We start from the raw sequence: 19,088 nt of genomic DNA on the forward strand, positions 1-19,088 counted from the left end.
TTGCACCCATATATGGCAGACAATGCATGGACAACATGTAATATTCTCTGTGGGTAAAGTTCACTTCTGGGCAGAAAGCCAACAAAAGGCTCATGCACCACTCAAGTCCCACTTAAACCCTATTCTGAAGGCTTAATAGTACATAGGTTGTGTTCTGGCCTCTTGCCCAGGAGTGAATTTTACCATGTTAGCATCCCCTCTCTCTGCATGAGAAGGGGGCAAAGAGGCAAAGCTTTTGTGCTGGGCAGTGAACCGATTTCTGGGAGACACCACTGGTCTCCTCTGCTCTAAAGAAAGCAAGATAATTCATAGAGCGATATCTCTACTGGTTTATGGCTAATCTGTCTTCCCTGAGGTAGTGGGAGGTTACACTGTGCCAGTAGTTCTGTCCCACAGAGCCAGGAATCTACCTAATAACTGACACATAGTTGGTATACAAATGCCTTGCTGTGGCTGTCCTGCACTATCAGAGATCTTCAGCTGTCCTTTTCCAAGCTTGGATTAATTTTACCTCTGTGGTGACCACTAAGAATAATAGAAAATTTTATCTTTTTCATTTCAAAGATTTAAGTGATCACTATGGTGGTCTAGCCTATAATCTTAAGGGAAATGATAATGCTTTCTTATAACTCTATGCCTGTAAAGGTGTTTTCCATTTCAAGAGCTCACTATACACAAGAGTGTCCAAATGACCACTCTCCAGCCACACAATAGGATGAGATGATCTATTGCAACAGCATGCTACTCGAAAAATTTTGTCTTCCATCTTAATTTATGTTTAAATGTACAAAGTGTATTAAACTATTCCTAGAAAATAATTGTCATTAGATTACAGTAGTTTGCATTTTGACCTTATATATTGTTCAGTTCTCTGCAAGACTGGGGGCTAAAGATACTATTTACTTGCAGGCAGCTATAAACACAACCCCCAAAGCACAACTCTTCAAGTTAAAGATGAACATGGTCTGTCCATCTTACAGCTTAGGCTTTGTGTATGTTATACCTTTTTCAATTAATGAAAGCTCAACATGCAGAGGTATTATGAAATATGGCTTTCTATGAATGGATTCCCACCCATGCTGATCAACTAGACTGGAAATCTTATTTCCTGATATTTTAAAAGTGCATTTCCTTCCTAATTAGCAAGCAGAACATGGAGCACTGTAAGTATACAGTTCCCTTTCATAATTATTTTATCTTTATTTTTAAAACAGAATACTCTAATCATTTACTTAGAGATCATTTAAAAGACAGGAGCTTATGCCCATTAGAAAGAGAACTCCTCTCTGAAAACTGACTTTGTGTCACCAAAATACTTGCGAGGTTCTAAAAATATTTTGACACATTTTACTTTTCAGTCGGTATAAAGAATTTTTTGGTACATATTCCTATTGTGTCCTCATTTCCAGAATTGTTTTTAATTAAAAAAAAAGACTGTTTTATTACAATGGATGTTTTCAACCCAAAAAATATCCTATTGTGCTTGCTATCAAAACAAACAGGTGCACACAGCAGCGTGCACGGTATGCAGTGCAATTGAGCAAACCATTTATGTAAAGATTTAAGCTCATCTGAACAATGTGAGTTCAAGTGATATGAATTGAAGCCAAGTATTCTGGATGAAGGGCTCAGTTCTGAGGGGCTCTGGATGGCGCCCAGAACCTGTTGATCTTTGTGGGAATTGTGGGAGCTTTGTACCATGTCAGAGATGACAGCCTCTGTCGGGATTAGTTTCTCGGTTTGAAATACCTATGAATTTTTATCAACAGGAGAGCTACTTTTCTATTGAAACACCATGCTCCCTCCTGCCCACATATGAAAAGCTCTTTCTGCTCAGATGTTTGCTGAGGCTTCACAAGATAGGAAGATACTGAAGCAGAAATCTGCTAGAAGTCAAAGTAAAGATGACTAGAAGTTAAATAAAGATATCTGTGAAGTTTCAGGACATATCGATTTCCTATGTGGTTGTCCTTTACGGATGATAAAATTAATTATTTTTATTCCTGGACTGTCAAGGTACTCAGTATTAAATTCTCATGGAGAAAACACAGTTTACAGCAATTGTGCCTTTCCTTCCTGCAGTCTGAGTTGTGAGGTTAGGGAAAACAAAGGGACAATGATAGAGTAAAATTCTTCTTACTAAAAGGTAAAGCAACCTGTCCTTTACTGACAGTGTGTCGTGTGGCTGTCTATGAATATTTCATTACTGCTGGGCTAGGGCCACTGATTCAGATCAGACTCCCAATTAGCACTCTGCACCTAACTGTCTGTTGTTATCTCTTTTTACTCTTCTATGATGTCTTCATTTATCTCAAGTGGATGGTTCCTTTCTGTCTCACCCTTCCTACTCTTCTGCTCCCTTTCATGATATTGTGATGCCTGTAAGTTCTTGTGTCCTCATCCTGCAATGGAAAGAGCTGCTTGCCAGGAATCCTTGGGAACTCTCTGGGGAAGGAGTTCATTGTCTCATTGTCCCACAGACATCCTGATCATAATAGCAGTAAATATTTTCCTAACGTGGTCTGTGGTGTTACTGCTTTTACTGGCCAAATACCCTGATTTCTCAAATTGCTGAGGAACCCCTCCACCAGTTATCCCTTTCTCTCTCCTCTACATGAACAGTTGCTACATGCTGTTCTGGCTCTGATCTAGGTTTTAATCTCTTCTATATAAACCAAAACCTTTATTTGTTCTGAAGAAAGCTATGCACACCCGTAGTACAATTTCTATTAATAATATGAATTTATTCTAAAGCCCAGTTAGAATTAAACTTAGCTAGAGGTATTAAAGATAACAGGAAGGGATTCTATAAGTACATAGCAAATAAAAAACAGACTAGGGAGAATGTAGGCCCCCTCAGGAAACTCTTAGGAGAACTGGCTACACAGGATTTGGAGAAGGCTGAGGTTCTGAATGACTTCTTTGCCTCGGTCTTCACTGGCAAAGGCTCTGACCAAGCCACCCAAGTCTTGGAAAGCAGATGCAGGGACTGTGAGAATGAAGACCTTTCGCCCGCTGTAGGAGAGGAACTGGTTCGAGACCATCTTAAAAATCTGAATGTGCACAAGTCTGTGGGTCCTGATGAGATCCATCCGCGGGTCCTGAAGGAGCTGGCAAATGAAGTTGTGAAGCCGCTGGCCATCATATTTGAGAAATCATGACAGTCAGGTGAAGTTCCTGATGACTGGAAAAAGGGAAATATAACCCCCATTTTCAAGAAGGGGAAAATGGATGACCCGGGGAATTACAGACCAGTCAGTCTCACCTCTGTGCCTGGCAAAATCTTGGAGCAGATTCCCCTGGATGGCATGCTAAGGCACATGAAAATCAACAAGGTGCTTGGTGACAGCCAGCACAGCTTCACTAAGGGGAAATCCTGCCTGACCAATTTGGTGGCCTTCTATGATGGGGCTACAGAACTGATGGACAGGGGTAGAGCAGTTGATGTCATCTACCTGGACTTGTGTAAAGTGTTCGACACTGTCCCACACGGCATCCTTGTCTCTAAATTGGAGAGACATCAATTTGATGGATGGACCACTCGGTGGATAAAGAACTGGCTGGATGGCCGCACACAAAGAGCTGTGGTCAATGGCTCAATGTCCAGTTGGAGACCAGTAATGAGTGGTGTCCCTCAGGGATCAGTGTTGGGACCAGTCTTGTTTAACATCTTCGTAGCTGACATGGACAGTGGGATTGAGTGTGCCCTCAGCAAGTCTGCCGATGACACCAAGCTGTGTGGTTCGGTTGATACCCTGAAGGGAAGGAATGCCATCCAGAGGGACCTCGATGCGCTTGTGAGGTGGGTGGGCTGATGCCAACCTCATGAAGTTTAACCATGTCAAGTGCAAGGTCCTACACCTGGGTCGGAGCAATCCCAGGCACAGCTACAGGTTGGGCAGAGAAGAGATTCAGAGCAGCCCTGAGGAGAAAGACTTGGTTGATGAGAAAATGAACATGAACTATTACTCAGTGTGCGCTTGCAGCCCAGAAAGCCAACCGTATCCTGGGCTGCATCAAAAGGAGCGTGACCAGCAGGTCCAAGGAGGTGATCCTGCCCCTCTACTGTGCTCTTGTGAGACCTCACTTGGAGTATTGTGTGCAGTTCTGGTGTCCTCAACATAAAAAGGACATGGAACTGTTGGAACAAGTCCAGAGAAGGGCCACGAGGATGATCAGGGGACTGGAGCACCTCCTGTATGAAGACAGGCTGAGAAAGTTGGGGCTGTTCAGCCTGGAGAAGAGAAGGCTGCGTGGAGACCTCATAGCAGCCTTCCAGTATCTGAAGGGGGCCTATAGGGATGCTAGGGAGGGACTCTTCATTAGAGACTGTAGTGACAGGACAAGGGGTAACGGGTTCAAACTTAAACAGGGGAAGTTTAGATTGGATATAAGGAGGGAATTCTTTCCTGTTAGGGTGGTGAGGCACTGGAATGGGTTGCCCAGGGAGGTTGTGAATGCTCCATCCCTGGCAGTGTTCAAGACCAGGTTGGACAAGGCCTTGGGTGATATGATTTAGTGTAAGGTGTCCCTCCCTACGGCAGGGGGGTGTGGAACTAGATGATCTTAAGGTCCTTTCCAGCCCTAACTATTCTATGATTCTATTCTGGTCACGTACAGCCCAGAAGATCCCAGATACAGCAAAAGATGACTCTCCCAGGGTCTGGAGGGGTGGGATTCCCCAAAATGAGTTGTGGTATATGGTGATAATAAACAGAGCAACCTGGTCGAGTGGAAGGTGTCCCTGCCCATGGCAGGGTATTGGAACTAGATGATTTTTAAGGTCCTTTCCAACCCAAACCCTCCTATGACTCTGTTTTTATCTGAAAATGCTTGCAATTCTGAACTAGACCAAATTGTTTTATTCTAAGATATTAAAAACATCTGAATCCTTGCAATTCAGCAAGTAGAAATTCCTCCACCTTGAAGTGGAGTTGGAGAGTGGAAGGAAGTAAGTGCTTTTCAATGTGAAACTCCTAAGTAGACAGTATCATTTTTCCCAATTAACTGTTACAGTGATCCCATACTTCTACACAGGAAAATACTTGACCATCAAAACGTAGTTATTGGCTCAAAGAAGGAGAAAAACACATCTGTTCCTGATAGGTGCATGACTCATTATGTGTTAGCCTCTAATTCTGGATGGTCATTATAAAACTTTGACTATGCATACAGGGACAGGTACAGTCTTTGAGGGCAGGAGATGGTTTAGTTTTGTTCCTACTTTCATTAATTTCTACTTCTGTTATTTGAGAAAATCTTATATTGTAAAATATATGCTTATATTTATTTAGACACTATTACATGTGTATTCAGGTTGTATGTGAAGGGTCTTTATTCATCTACCATCTTGATATAGGATGTAATGGCTATAAGAGAGTAAATGGAAGACAAGTTTTTTCCTTGGAGAGCTGTAATGAGAGTTGTAAGCTTTATTAGATAAATTTAATCTCATAGACATTTTGTGAATAATTCTCCATGGGCTGGTTCCTTCTGGGTCCTTGCTTTTATTTCCAGTAGTCAAAGTATTAATAGGGTTAAAGGTGCTGGCATGGTGAATTTATGGTCGACATCTCATAGTCCGTTAAAGCAAGATCACTAATGGGTGACCTTGAGGTTCGGCTGTTCCAGACTCAGGAAGATCAAGTCTCAGACCCCTCCTGCAAGTGCTCTGACCTCTCCATTCTTCCCCTCCATGGCCTAACCTTTAACTCACTGATCTTTGACCAAATTATTAAGCAAACACCTGCTTAGGTCTCTGACCAAAGACTGTAGACCAGGAGAGCTACCATAATTTTATGTGAATTAGCTTTAATAATAACAATACTAGCCTAAGGAGAAAATCAGAGGGTAGGTTTACAGTAAATAATCATGCTGCTACAGAGCACATACAGAACGGACCCTTCAACAGCTCTTACCTACAGTAAATCAATGCTAATCTATTTGACTGTGATAATAACGGCTTGTCAGCAGATATAGTTTCTTTATTTGACTTGACTAGGACAATGACTAGGTGAAATTTATTTCCTATTACTAGAGCAAGACAAAGACTAAAATTAATCCTTTGATGCCAGGGATTTCCCGTTGGTAATATTGCACAAACTGCATTAGTGTTCAACACAGTTGCTAAGAGTAACTGGAACAGAAAAAAAGGGTGAAAAATATTAAGCCTGTGTAATGTTACCTGAATTACAAATGGGAAGAATGGTCTGAATTTCCCCAGATTTCCTTGGATTGCCTGTTCTTTTTTTAGCTCCTGAGGTGTGATTTTAAGATCTGCATCATCTGAGACTAACATGCACCTGAGTAGTCCTAGCATATGGATTCTTCCTCACTAAATTGACTGTGAATTTTTTTAAGATGTTAATCACAAAAAGTAGTGGAATCTGAATTATTACACAATAATAGCAGACCCGTAACAGACCAGTGTAATTTACTAAATGGAGATTTTTCAGTTTAAGTTAAGACAATTATGAACACATGCTTGCTCATAGCTGACTTTACCTGCTAGCTAACAACGGATGCCTTGTGCCTCTTCACAGAGGCAATCTGCATGGCATTTGCAAATGTAAGTGTAATGGTCTCATGCAAAGTCCATCTTTTAACTCTCATCTTTAAAGAGAATTATGAAGATAGTTTATTGTGGTAGGGGATGGATTTAACCTTTAGTGCTGTTAATAGAAGAGGAAAATGAGATGAATTGGATGAGGTTTGGTTATAATGTTATGAGCAATTGAAGCAAAGCTGCTTGGAGTTAGTGGATGCTATCGGATAAAAACCTCTCAAAGCTCTAAATATATGAATCAGTTGTGTGTTAGCCATTTTGAAAGTCAAGCAGTTTTAGTACCAACCTAAAGCTCACTAGAGTTAGAGGCTTTTTATTGACTGCTAAGGCAGTGCACCAGTCCTGCCTTTCCCCATGTGTGCAAACTTGCATGGCTTTCTTTCTGCATTACTTTGTGCTCTTTTGATCTGTTTTCCAGGATATTGTTGTCCTTCCCAAAGATATATGGTTATATTTTCATTAGCAGAATAAAATCTAGCTAATAATATTGTGAATGAAATTAAAGGCAACTTAATATACACCCATCTTCGGTCTGTAAAACAGCATTAAGTGTTTGTTTGATCAGTGCATACTGTTTCCTGTGTACAGTGTTATTCAGACTGCCCAAGTTTAAACTGATTTGCATAGATTATTACTTTCCATTCCCTGACTGCATTAGTTGTAAGATTAAACCTGGTAAGGTTGCCTAGATAATGTCATGGAGTACATGCACATATATACTTGAGGATATTTGTAAGTTGCTTATATATGTGTATTCGCTAGTGCCAGGGGGGTTGGAACTAGGTGACTTTTGAGGTCCCTTCGAACCCAAACTCTTTTGTGATTCACTCCCAGAGAGGCCTGCAGAAGCTTTACAGGAGGTCCAGAAAACTGTTGGATAACGAAGTCTGTGGCATAAAATCTGCACTGGCTGGTACTGTGGGCTTAAGCAAAATTGGTGGCTTCTTTTCTGGAGAAAAGAAATGGAATTACTTCTTGGTATTGGTTGGAGAGAGGAGGTAGGTTAAAAGGCAATCAATATTCAGTAAAAGTTACAAAGCCAGGACTGTAAAGAGTAAATGGATTTTAAAATGATGTTTGTTTGAATGCTCTTTCTTTACACAGCCATTAATTAGTAAAACACAAGACCAGATGATTACAGCACAACAGAGATGTTTAGTTAAACACATTGTCTATTTCTTTTCTTATCTGTCAGCATACAAGGTCAGCTTTTGCCCAGATTTACACAAATGCAGCATCGTTGAACTCATTTGCTGCCCTCAGTCAGATCAGACAATTCCACAGATGATGAATTTTTCCATTTCATGAAAAAATACACATAGTCAAGAGCTTGATTGAAAGCCCATCAGAATCACTGGAAATCTTTCCTTTGACCAGTTAGCTTTGAATCAAACCTTATATAGTTGTGAAATATCCATAAGATATTTGGCCTTGCATCAATCTGTGCTGTGCTATACTGTATATTTGTATTTTATTGATATAATATTTTATTAATAAAATCTAGTTCACTTCACATTTTCTGTTACATGTGCAGAAATGGATGCTTAAGACGGGTCAGAATTGGATTGTGGGTGTGTTGGAAGTCATACAAATATGAGGAAAAATACTAGTCCATAAAGCTTTCAAATGTTTTAACATTTATTCCATGAATGATAGCACGCCTTCTTTGGAAACAAAATAAAGAAGTAATGATAATATAAGAGTTTATTACTAATTTTTAATGTAGATGTGGGCAAGTCTTACTGGCATGTATTTAAGTTCTTTGTTGTTTATATCGTCCTGATGCATAAAGTAGCTAAATTTATAAACCCAGAAAATGTGTGTGTGTGTTGGGGAATGTGTTAAAGAAAGGTTTTCTTACAATAAGAAAGAAAAATAGAAATGTTTCTGCCTTTGTTCATATCTGCTCCTAGTGGTTAAAGGTTGCATTTTTTTCTTTATATAAATGGAGAACATTTTAAATATAACATTATAAAACAAGGATATATAACGTGATTTTATGTGAAGAGTGAAGTGATTTTGTGCTTATTGATAGCTCAGGCACAGAACTGCAGGTAATGTCAAAAGGAAAGTAGGTGCTCTGGCATATGTAAGACTAGAAAAAGAGGGTATTCCTGAAAGAATCACATCAGTCAAAGGCATCAATAAATAAAGCTCTTTTTCATATGTAAATGGGAATTTCTGAAGTAAAGAAGGTATTGTTTTATAAATAGTGAGATAATATTCTTGAAAAAGGTTACCAGCGATTACGTAAGTTATCTCTTCCATAAAGAAATTTAGAGCTCATAGTTGCTCTTTTCATTAAAAAGGCTTTTCATCTACTCTTATGCAGAAAGCCAAGCTCTGCATTTTAATTAGAGATAATAAACAATTATATCACTTAGGAAACTGAAACTATTAAAGTCTTCTGACACTGTATAGCTATATTTCTCTCTAAATATACAAGCATGTGTATTCAGCTTTTGATTCACAGATCATATTAATGGAGATATTATACTGCTCATATAAACATGAACAGTGTTCAGGGCCTTTTGACAAAGGGCAAAATACCTTTATATGGTTGCAGTAGAATAAAGCATCTTAAAATCTAACCAAACTGGCCAAAATATTAAGTGGCCTCAGTATAAATAAAGACAATAACGCCCTCATCACTCCCTGCATCACCCTCCAAAAATATTGTACTTAGGAAATATCACATGATTGGATTTCAATGGGGAATATGTTCCCCTTGATGTCAGAAAACTTTGGATGAAGTCCTGCCAGAGCAAGAGAATGGTATCACTTTTAACACTGCTACCTCAGCTTTAAAGGAAACACTGGATCCGTCTCATTCGGTCTTCTAAGCATAAATTTCTCTTTTTTTATCATCACACATAGGAGCATCCTCTCTGTATGAAATTAGTGCACCAGAGTCAAGGGCAGAAAAAACTGCACAGACAGACTTCCCCAACTTATACACCCCACAGGGACCAGCTGACGTTGAAAAAGCAGAGAAGTGAGCCATTAAAGTACGGTTTGGGATTGACACTGACCTAGGCCTGCCATCCGGCATTGTCCTGCCATCTGCACAGACGTGAACTTTGCCTCTAAAATTTGGCTTCTCAATTAACATGTCCAGCTGGGGGGAGAATTCCGTCATTTGCCTAATATTATTATTGCCACTGCTCTGACATATTAATACTAAAAATATATGTGAACAGATCAAGGATTTGCCAAAGCACTTCTCTTTTTATTTCGCATAATAGGCAGGAGGTGAAAGAAGACACAATATAATTTGAAAAGCATAACCCTGATTAGGCAGTGATTGGTACACAGCTAGAGCTTACATTTAAAAACATTTTCATTATTAGCAATGCCTGTCAGATACAATTCTTCCTTTTTTTTCTCCCTGTTGTGCAAGTAGATGCAAGGTCATGTGATGTTCTGAGGTTTCAGTAAACTGAAAATGAGTTATATCTGACCAAGGTATTTGTAGAATAAACATTTTAAGATGGTATTTTTGCCAGCAGACATTCTTTTCTAATTGGTGATTTAGTGAAAGCTAGACGTGGCCTTCAGTTGCATTCACACAGGGTGGTGAAATCAGTGACTTCCCTGGGAACTGGATCAAGCCTTAGGATAAAGAATGAGACCTTAACTATTGGGAGCTGGGGAGACCAGAGGTAGTGTATGTTTGTAAATCTTGGCATGATGCAGCTTCTCCTAAGCTCAAAGATGCTTTAAATGGATAACTAATAATAACATTATATTTATTTCCAGTCCCCACTGGAGAAAATAACATGCTTTCCACAGCCTCTGCAACATTATACCGTATGCAATGTTGTGCTGCCTTCAACAAATGCTTTTAACATGAAGAAGTCACCTTGAAAATATTCGTATTCTGCCTGCCTCCGAGTCCTGGGTTGTTTTCAGCCTTGAGCATGTAAACGTGTGCGTACTTGCTTACTTTTTATACCTCCGAGTAATCACATTGAACTCTCAACACCTTGTGAGTAAATCTAAATCTACCAATAACTGAACACGAACACCTCTCTGTGAAATCCACAAGCTCCGTTGAAAATTACTCCCTTCACGTGTTTGTAAAAGGTGGGAAATCTCACAAACATCTCAGTTGCTTACGCATACAAACATCAGTGGGTTACTAAGTCCCTATACTACCTACCTGACATATGCACTGATAAAAAAAACCCAAAACAAAACCCCACAAACTAGTCTTTTTCCTACAAAATGCCATTTTTCTCAGGTGTTTCCTTCTGACTTTTAAAGTCATGGGTAATTCACTTCTCTGTTATAACTAGCCCTTTTGGTGCTAGATTAAATGGTGCTAGTTTCCAGATACTAATATGAGCCTTTATAGTGAATTTAATTATTTCTGGTCTTGTCTTAAATCAGTATCAGTGCAAAACACAGATGAGAACTGAGACTTCCATTAACAAAAGGTTCTGAGGATTAAATAGTTTCTCTAAATGTATCACATATTTTATCATAACAAAATAGGACTGTGCTGTCCCTTGTTGAAATATGCTTGTCTCTGATTTAATCTTAAATGAAAGAAGTTCTACGTCCTTATATTCTAGATGCAGTGGAGGACTTAATTTATGGCAACTTCTGCCTGTTAACCCTGAAGCCATGGAACTATTCCTGACGTTTACCCATGCAGTGCATTAGGTACACTGTAACTTCTTCTCAGAACGTTTTAACTCTGATGCAAAGTAGAAAAAGCAATAGAAAAGAAAACCAAAATAGAGTAGCAGCAGGAAGAAAATGCCTTTTAGGTACTGGCTGCAGAGAGCAGAAATTCCGTATCACTGTTTCTCCAAACTAACTGTTTGGAGTGCTGCTGAGCACAGCCAGTCAGTGGCTGAGAGGAGATGGGAACAGCTGATAAACACGTGGCATATTCCCAACAAGGCAGTTTGTATCTTGGGGGTGTTTGTGTGGCCTTTTGTGACTTGAAATGTTATGAGTGATTCAATCTCCTTTTAAATCTTGCCTTAAACAGGGTGGATTTGCTGTTGGATCTCCTCTGTAAGCTTGTCCTGCTGAAGTTGTTGGTATTTATTCAACTAACCTGTGTTAAAATGGCCGAGTGATCAGCTGCTGGCAGGGAGGCAACTCTAAGAGATAGATACTGATTTTCTCAGTAGTGTCTAGGCTGGGGATGTCCTCAGACACTACCCTCATCCCCTCCATGATTTCTTTCCCTTCTCAGTGAGAACAAATTTACCAGAAATGCTTCAAGCTTGGTTTTACAGCATTTTCAGCTGTTTCCTCCCTCCAGGGCTGTTTTTCTTTGAGAGGTAGATGATATCCCTGTTGCTGGGTTTATTTCCCCTTGTGAAAAATAAATCTTTTTCAGAAATGCTTCAGATACTTTCCTGTGGGCAATTCTGTCTTTTGTCTTATGCCCCAAAGGCACTCTGAGCTGAGCTGATTTAAGGATTTTGAAGAGGGACACTGGAAATGTTGATACACAGTATAACTGTAAGGCACCTTCTTAAGCATCTGCTAAAAATGGATTATGGCTTTTATTCTTTACTCACATTTCATTTTTCCAAATGGTTGATTACAGTTTTCCGCTGTTTATTTCAACATCATGTAGTGGGCAAGAAGAAATCTACATCCTGTTTCTGTTCCCAGCTTCTACTACTTATGATTGCAATCAGACCAGTAAGGACCATAGTTCAGAACTGGCCAGCAGCTGGTCTGGGTTTTGGTTTCCATGTTGACACATGCAGCCTGGTCGTCAGAGGGTTTGAGCATCAATAAATGCAACAAAGCTGAGTGAGCCTAGGACTTCTAGAAATCACTGTAGTAAAAATATCTATAGTAAAAATAAAGCCAAAGTGATTGGAAATTTCTGGAAATATAATTTGTACATTCTTACAGTTTCCATTTGCCATACCAAAGAGTGATCCCAGATAATTTTATTGACACAGGTGAATTGGGCCTAAAAAATTACTGGAAAAGTATTTCAGATGACTGATAGCAAGTTGATACTTTGTTTTACTACATTCTTGGATTCCAGGGTATAGAAATTTTTTGAATGTAAGGCACATCTTTAGATTTATGTAACCTCTGGGTTGTAGTTGTCAAGGCAATTCTTCAATAAATTCAATAGTTGCATTTGGTCTTAGGAACTTATAGGGAAGGTCAGGATTACAGACCTTGGCTGAGAACACTGTAAATTCTACTTTTAAATATCCATTATAAAATGAGTTATTTTGTAATGGATTGAAAAAAACAAGTGTTTTCTGTAGATATTTTTGCTAAATCCTCCGGAATTTTGTGGGGTAAGCAGCACAATGGCAACAACACAATGACAATATATTTGGTGAAATAAGACCCTCAGAATTAATAGATGTCACAAATGCTGAAGGTTAAACTGAAGTCATCCTGTGTGGATCACATTTGTGTTGGTTCTTAGAGTTTCACCAAGATGTTTTGATATCCACGGTGTATGTGTTACCCTACTGATGCGGCTAAACCCAGGGCTTTATTCTTGATTCAGAGTCTTTTCTATTATCTGTTATAGCTTAGCAACAATTAACACATCTTCTCACTTTCATAGTTGGTACTTATTCCACTAACACTTTAGACAGTTTCAAAGGCTGTAACTTTGTATTTTTTTTCTTCTTTGGCACATGAACTTCTCTGCCTTGTTCTTATTACATGGAAATGCTACATAACTATTGCAAGGAGGCTCAGACTGAAACTGGACCAGAAACATTAACTAGCTCAAATGAGAAATACAAACTAAAAAGCTGTCTGTCCATTTTGGAAACATGTAGATAATGTGTATGTCACTTGAAATTCACATGCATTTGGGATCTGCAAAGAAAAGTAATATACAGCAATGATATCTTTGATCATTGAAAGGACTCAGAAACATAGGAACTGTGTCGAGTGTTGTTATCATCAACCCATTTTCTATTCCCAGTGCACAAATCATTTCATGCATTCTACAACCCAAGCCACGATGCTGGGCTTCAAAAGCAATTTCAGCAGCAAAATAAGGTGCTTTTCTTCAATTTTCAAGCCATTTGTACGAGGTTAGTGTTGTTTACCCACCTGGTACACTGATATTTACATACCCCTTTAAAGAAAATTGGTAGGTATGATTTATGGAGTACTGTAAGAGCACAATTTTCCATGTAGTGCACCTAATCTGAAAGGGCACTTGCAAAGGTCACTCTGGCCATACAAATACCAAGTCTTCTCTTTGGAATAAGTTAGGATATTCATTTTTCTTGGAAAATGTCAGCAGTACCCTACTCCAGGGGTTAGTTTATGCAGATAAATGCGTAAGCCTTTAATCTTAAGGCAAAAATACTCCACACAAATGTAAGAGAAGTCCATCTATCACTGTTAAGATGTGTAATTTGTTTTTATTTAAATCCCAAGCCAGGGCAGCCTGGGCAACAAAATCGTTAACATGGTAGCTCACATCTGAGCCAAGATTAAAGTATATAAACATACATCTGCTTTCAACCTGGGTGAACAATACACCATGTCTTCTGAAAGCCATAATCTGGATTTTGAGCATCTTCAATATCTGTTCTTGTTGTGCTACTGTGAAGTCTCAGAGTGCCTGACCCTAGCATGTTAAATTGTCCAATAAGTGCACAGTGGATTTCCAGCATTTTATCTCTCAATGAAGAACAGTGACAAATGTTTTTATAGTAAACACACCATAACTAAAAAAACGATTCATTTTCCAACTTTGGACAATAAGTACATAAACCTAAGAATTGCTTTAAATAATTCCAGTGCTATTTTTCATATAAAATATTGATTTATTATTTTTTTTTATGTGGGGAATGCTTTATGCTTTTTTTTTTTCCCATTTATAATGGCCTGTCTTAATCATTACTAGAAGTTGTTATTGACAACAAGAAATGCTTCCATCTTGATTGTTAATCCTAGCCACGTGGGAAGTTGTTTTTACAGATAGTTTTTCATGCCTTGTTTTAAATCATGTTGCAGAATACTTTATAATGAGGAGTCTCAGCTTCATTGGAGTTCTCTCAATAGCCAGAAACAAAGAATGAGATCTTAATGAGGTCTAGGAGATTTTAAAATCAGCTAAATGGAAATCATGTTGAAGTGCTTTTTAAAAGTGGTGTTTCAAATGTCTAAACTAGGGAAACTAATGCATATTTCCTTTTTTAGAAAATGCTGGTTGGTACTATTGAAATTTGTCATGGTCTATAGTATTTCATACTGCATAAGAATGATGAACATAGTTGGTGGATCCATGTCTACTGTTATCATCCTCCCACTTGTTTTTTTCCTCCTATTTAAATAAGGAAAGGGTGATGCAATATATAATGCTTGTGCCTCCTATTTCACAGGAGCCATCTTGAAAGAGATCTGTACTTTGTGCAATTTATTACAACAATAGCAAAGATGTGCAGTTCAAATAAAGTGAACCAATGAATTAGGAAGCTCCCCAAGACTTCATGCAACACAATGGTTTCTTTGGAAGGATAAATCTCTTTCATGCATTGCAGAATGAGAAAATAGGACTTTAAAATGAAATCTTAATGCATGTTTTTGTTAGTTATCTTTGATTATCTCCTATGTGCCTTTTACCAGTTCTCTCTAAAGGTAGAGTCATTTCGTCTGCAAGGTGACATGCAGGTAAAACCTCAGACAAAAACCTATCTCCAAATCCAGTCCTTCCATGTCCTTAGTAACCTTGGATAATATCCTGGTCCCTTAAAGTCAAGACAGCATACACCTATGTATGAACACTGAGATACTAACGCTGTTGAATGCTTCTCAAAATAGGGATTGACCTATAGACTGAACCATAGTCCTGGCAGTGAAAATAAATCTTTAGAAGACACTTTTAATTGCAGAGAGCAAGAGGTAAATTTTTTTTCTTTCTAGATTTGTGGGTACTGTTGGGTTCATCTTTTCTTTGGTGCTTACTTTATCTGTACACTGTTTCACTTAGAAGCAATGCACCCATGAAATGGAGATAAGCTGTAGTACCTGAAACTCAATGGCTCTGTGAGCATATATTCATTAAGGTTAATTAATCTTGAAGTAGCTCAGCTGTTTCTACAGGATACTGAACTACATAGTTATTTTGTAAGGCAAAAAAGGTCTCCATATATTCACAAAAGGTGTAACCACAAGACAGAAACAATTTGGGGACTGAAGTGCAGGTAGCCTTGTTACCATAAGAGATAGTAATTAGGAATAAGTGTGAACCTGAGTGAAAGCTGTGCGAAAAGGAACCCGCTCTGTACTGAAAGCTATGAGTGAACCAAAGAGCTGAAGTAGATGAAAACACTGGCTTAAAATCATTGTTTCATTTGAAACATCAAAAAAACCCACCAATGATCTTTTATAGGACTTGAGAATATGACACTCCTCAGAGGGCTTTTTTTTTTTAGATCAATCTGTTGTATTCTTTGCCTAATTAGAACAAACTCTAACACAAGGAAATGAAGTCCTTCCATGGAAGAATGCAAAGCTGGTCTTAATAGTTTAATTTTCTTTTTACTAATACCTCTGAAAGTGATGTAAAAAAATACTCCTGTTAGAGAATCTAAAACTTCCTCTATGGACCATGTTGAAATGTTCTGCAGCATCTCCATACTGCCATTACAAAGAGTAACACAAACTGGATGAGGTTCCAAACAGGCAATTAGTTTGCCATTGAAGCATAACCAATGCCTCAACTAAAACAAGCAAACAAGCAGTCAAACACGTTAACATAATTTTCTAGCATTTCTTTTTGATGTGGATTGGATGGAAAAATTCTGGGATGCAAGCCATGATGTAGATTTTCAAAATTGATTAGCATTTTTGGACAGGGGCAGCAATTTCTATGGTGGGGTAATTTATTTTAAGCTAAAATTGATTAGTGTTTTTTTTGAAAAATGTGCACCAAAATTGCTATGCAAATCAAGGTAAATGGAGCCATGAAATGATGGTAGAAACACAAACTATAGTAACATGGTAGCTCAGCCTAGTGAAGGCCAGTCAATATGGCAGTATATATAAGATAACTGTGAAGAGTTTGCTTTGATTTTAGATTAGTGATTTATAATTGTGTAAACCATCATATTGTGGACGAAAGGTTGTTGTGCTCATTGTCGTAACATTAATAATGGATAAATTCACTTTAATTCTAGTGTGGATGGAAATACAATTCCATATAAATTCCATTTGTAGCTTAATGTTACTTTAATGTTTTGGTGACTTTAAGAATTGTCATTGTGAATGTTCAGTCAATCCCAGCTGACTGCTAGTATAAATGAATTGTATTTCTGCAGTTCTTTGACTTTCTCTCTATTTCCAAGATACACAAATGATCCATACAGAAACTATGTTCTTTTGGTGTTATCAAACAGAAACAGAAAGTTAAGGAGTGAGTCATACCAGGGCAATTCTCAAAAGAATGAGATCCTGCAAAGGTCAGCTTTTCTTGCTCGTCAATTGTTGACATTTAAGCATTTATTTCAGACGTTGCTGATAATGTTTTTGGAGATAGTGGGGAAGAATTGCTGTGGTGGTATGCAATTATGAGCATAATGAAATGCAAAAATGCAAATAAGGTGATACGTGCCAGTCCTTTGGAGTGCCTTTTGTCAGAATTGCAGGCACCATGAGACTTTGATAGATACCATGTCAGTACTCATTGCTAGAGCTGTGATATCTTTTAAAGAAGCATCTCTAACATGTTATCACTGGATGCTAATTAGAAGTAACCTTTGAAGATGAAAAATCTAGAGGTCATATTCTCTAAACTCTAAAACCAGCATTGAACTAATTGTGTCAATATCATTTTGCTGCACAAGCCAGCACTACCCTTTTTAAGGCTGTCTTTATACATCAACACTGTAATATCCAGTCCAGTGATACTCAGCATCCCTTCTCCCCCCTTTTTTCATGTGGTTATACCCTGCTCATTAAAGCTCTGCATTTTTGGGTAAACCTTGAAGATATATTTTTGCATATTCCTTAAAAGCTGTAGACACTGTCCAAGGTCTTCATAACTCAGGATGATATTAGATCAGAGAAAGAACAGTTGGATAGAATGGATATGATAAGCTACAAATACACTGAGGCTGAAAATCAGAAAAAGAGCGGCTGCTGTAGTGGAGCAATGAAGCAATAGGTGTAAACTGTTTTGGTAATGTTAAGATGGAATTTACTACTTTTAAGTTGTTTTTTATGACATAGTTGCCTGCAGTAACTGGGACATGACTTTGATGAACTAGAAGGTCCCAAGTTCATAAAAAGTGCTGGATTTTCACACTCATGTACCATACCTTTTCAAGCAAACAAACCTATTTCATACTTTAGACTAGAATGAGCATGCTGGTCTGATAATGCTGATCTTTCAAAGCAGATGCTTTAAATTCAGCATTTCAATCATTCCATTAATTTTGGCATCCTGAATCACACTTCCTGGAATGACTTCCTACAAAGGAAGGCACTTAAAAAGTTCACCACTGTTTTGGAGCTGGTATTTCAGCCCATTAGAGATTCAGACTCAAAAGTCTTCATGGTTATTCCACCTTATAACATTGGGTATGGATCATATTTTGTTAAGTGATCATGACCTAGAAATGATAATTAAAAAGTTGTATCTGCAAGTTCTGCCCATCAGAGGAGCAGGATTCAGGCATGTGAAATATTCAGATTTTGTCTGACTGCAGACAGGTTGATTCACTGTTACAAACTCAAAATACACTCAAATGTCAGATCCAGGTAAATGTGAAATAAAAACAGAAAACAAAAGGAGGAAGTACTTTAAAACAGGGGACTGTCTTAATGAGTCCTTGTACCAGTTAGCTCTTGTAATTCCCCTAGAATCAGGGATGAATCAGTTCCTGAAATAATTTCTTCAAAAAATTGTTTCTGTTGCCAAATGTTCCTGTGAAACTGAGAAGAAAATTCCAAAGGCAAACACAGTTGTTCAGCAGCCACTGAAAAAGGGGGCATGTTGAGCTTAATTGCATAGAATAGCTACAGCTGTCAATACTTTATTCTCCTTTGCAGCATCTGATGTATTCAGATTTTAAGTTTTTGACATGGAAGCCTTGAAAGAAATAGAATATTTTCTCTGTTTGTGGGTTGTTTTGCATACAATATATATCAGCTTTGATGTTATTTCACCAGGGAGCTAGTTGTCAATCCCTGTGTATAATACTTTCCAAAACTTTTAATGTGGTTTTCTTTTATGATGCTCTCTCAGATAGAAAGCTAATGTACTTTGGCTACCAACTTAATCAATCCTCATTATAATTACACTGAGCATATTATCAACTTTGTATTGCACTCAAAATTACTTGCCCCTGGGGAACAATGCTAATAAGAATACGAAACAGATCTCAGGCAAAACTTCTGTCTCTCATATTTCTTGAAGATTTAATTTTAGAGGGCTATCTTTGTCACTTTTGAAATAGAAGATGCTGCATTCTGAAAACCCCTTTCTTCCTCTGTCTTTCGTATTTGTCTGATAGGTTCTAACCATCATCTAAGGCTCCCATGTGCTATC

This window comes from Pezoporus occidentalis, unplaced genomic scaffold (assembly GCF_034315485.1).
Source record: "Pezoporus occidentalis ecotype Australia unplaced genomic scaffold, CSIRO_AGI_Poc_V1 ctg11, whole genome shotgun sequence".
NCBI classification, from domain to species: Eukaryota; Metazoa; Chordata; class Aves; order Psittaciformes; family Psittacidae; genus Pezoporus; species Pezoporus occidentalis.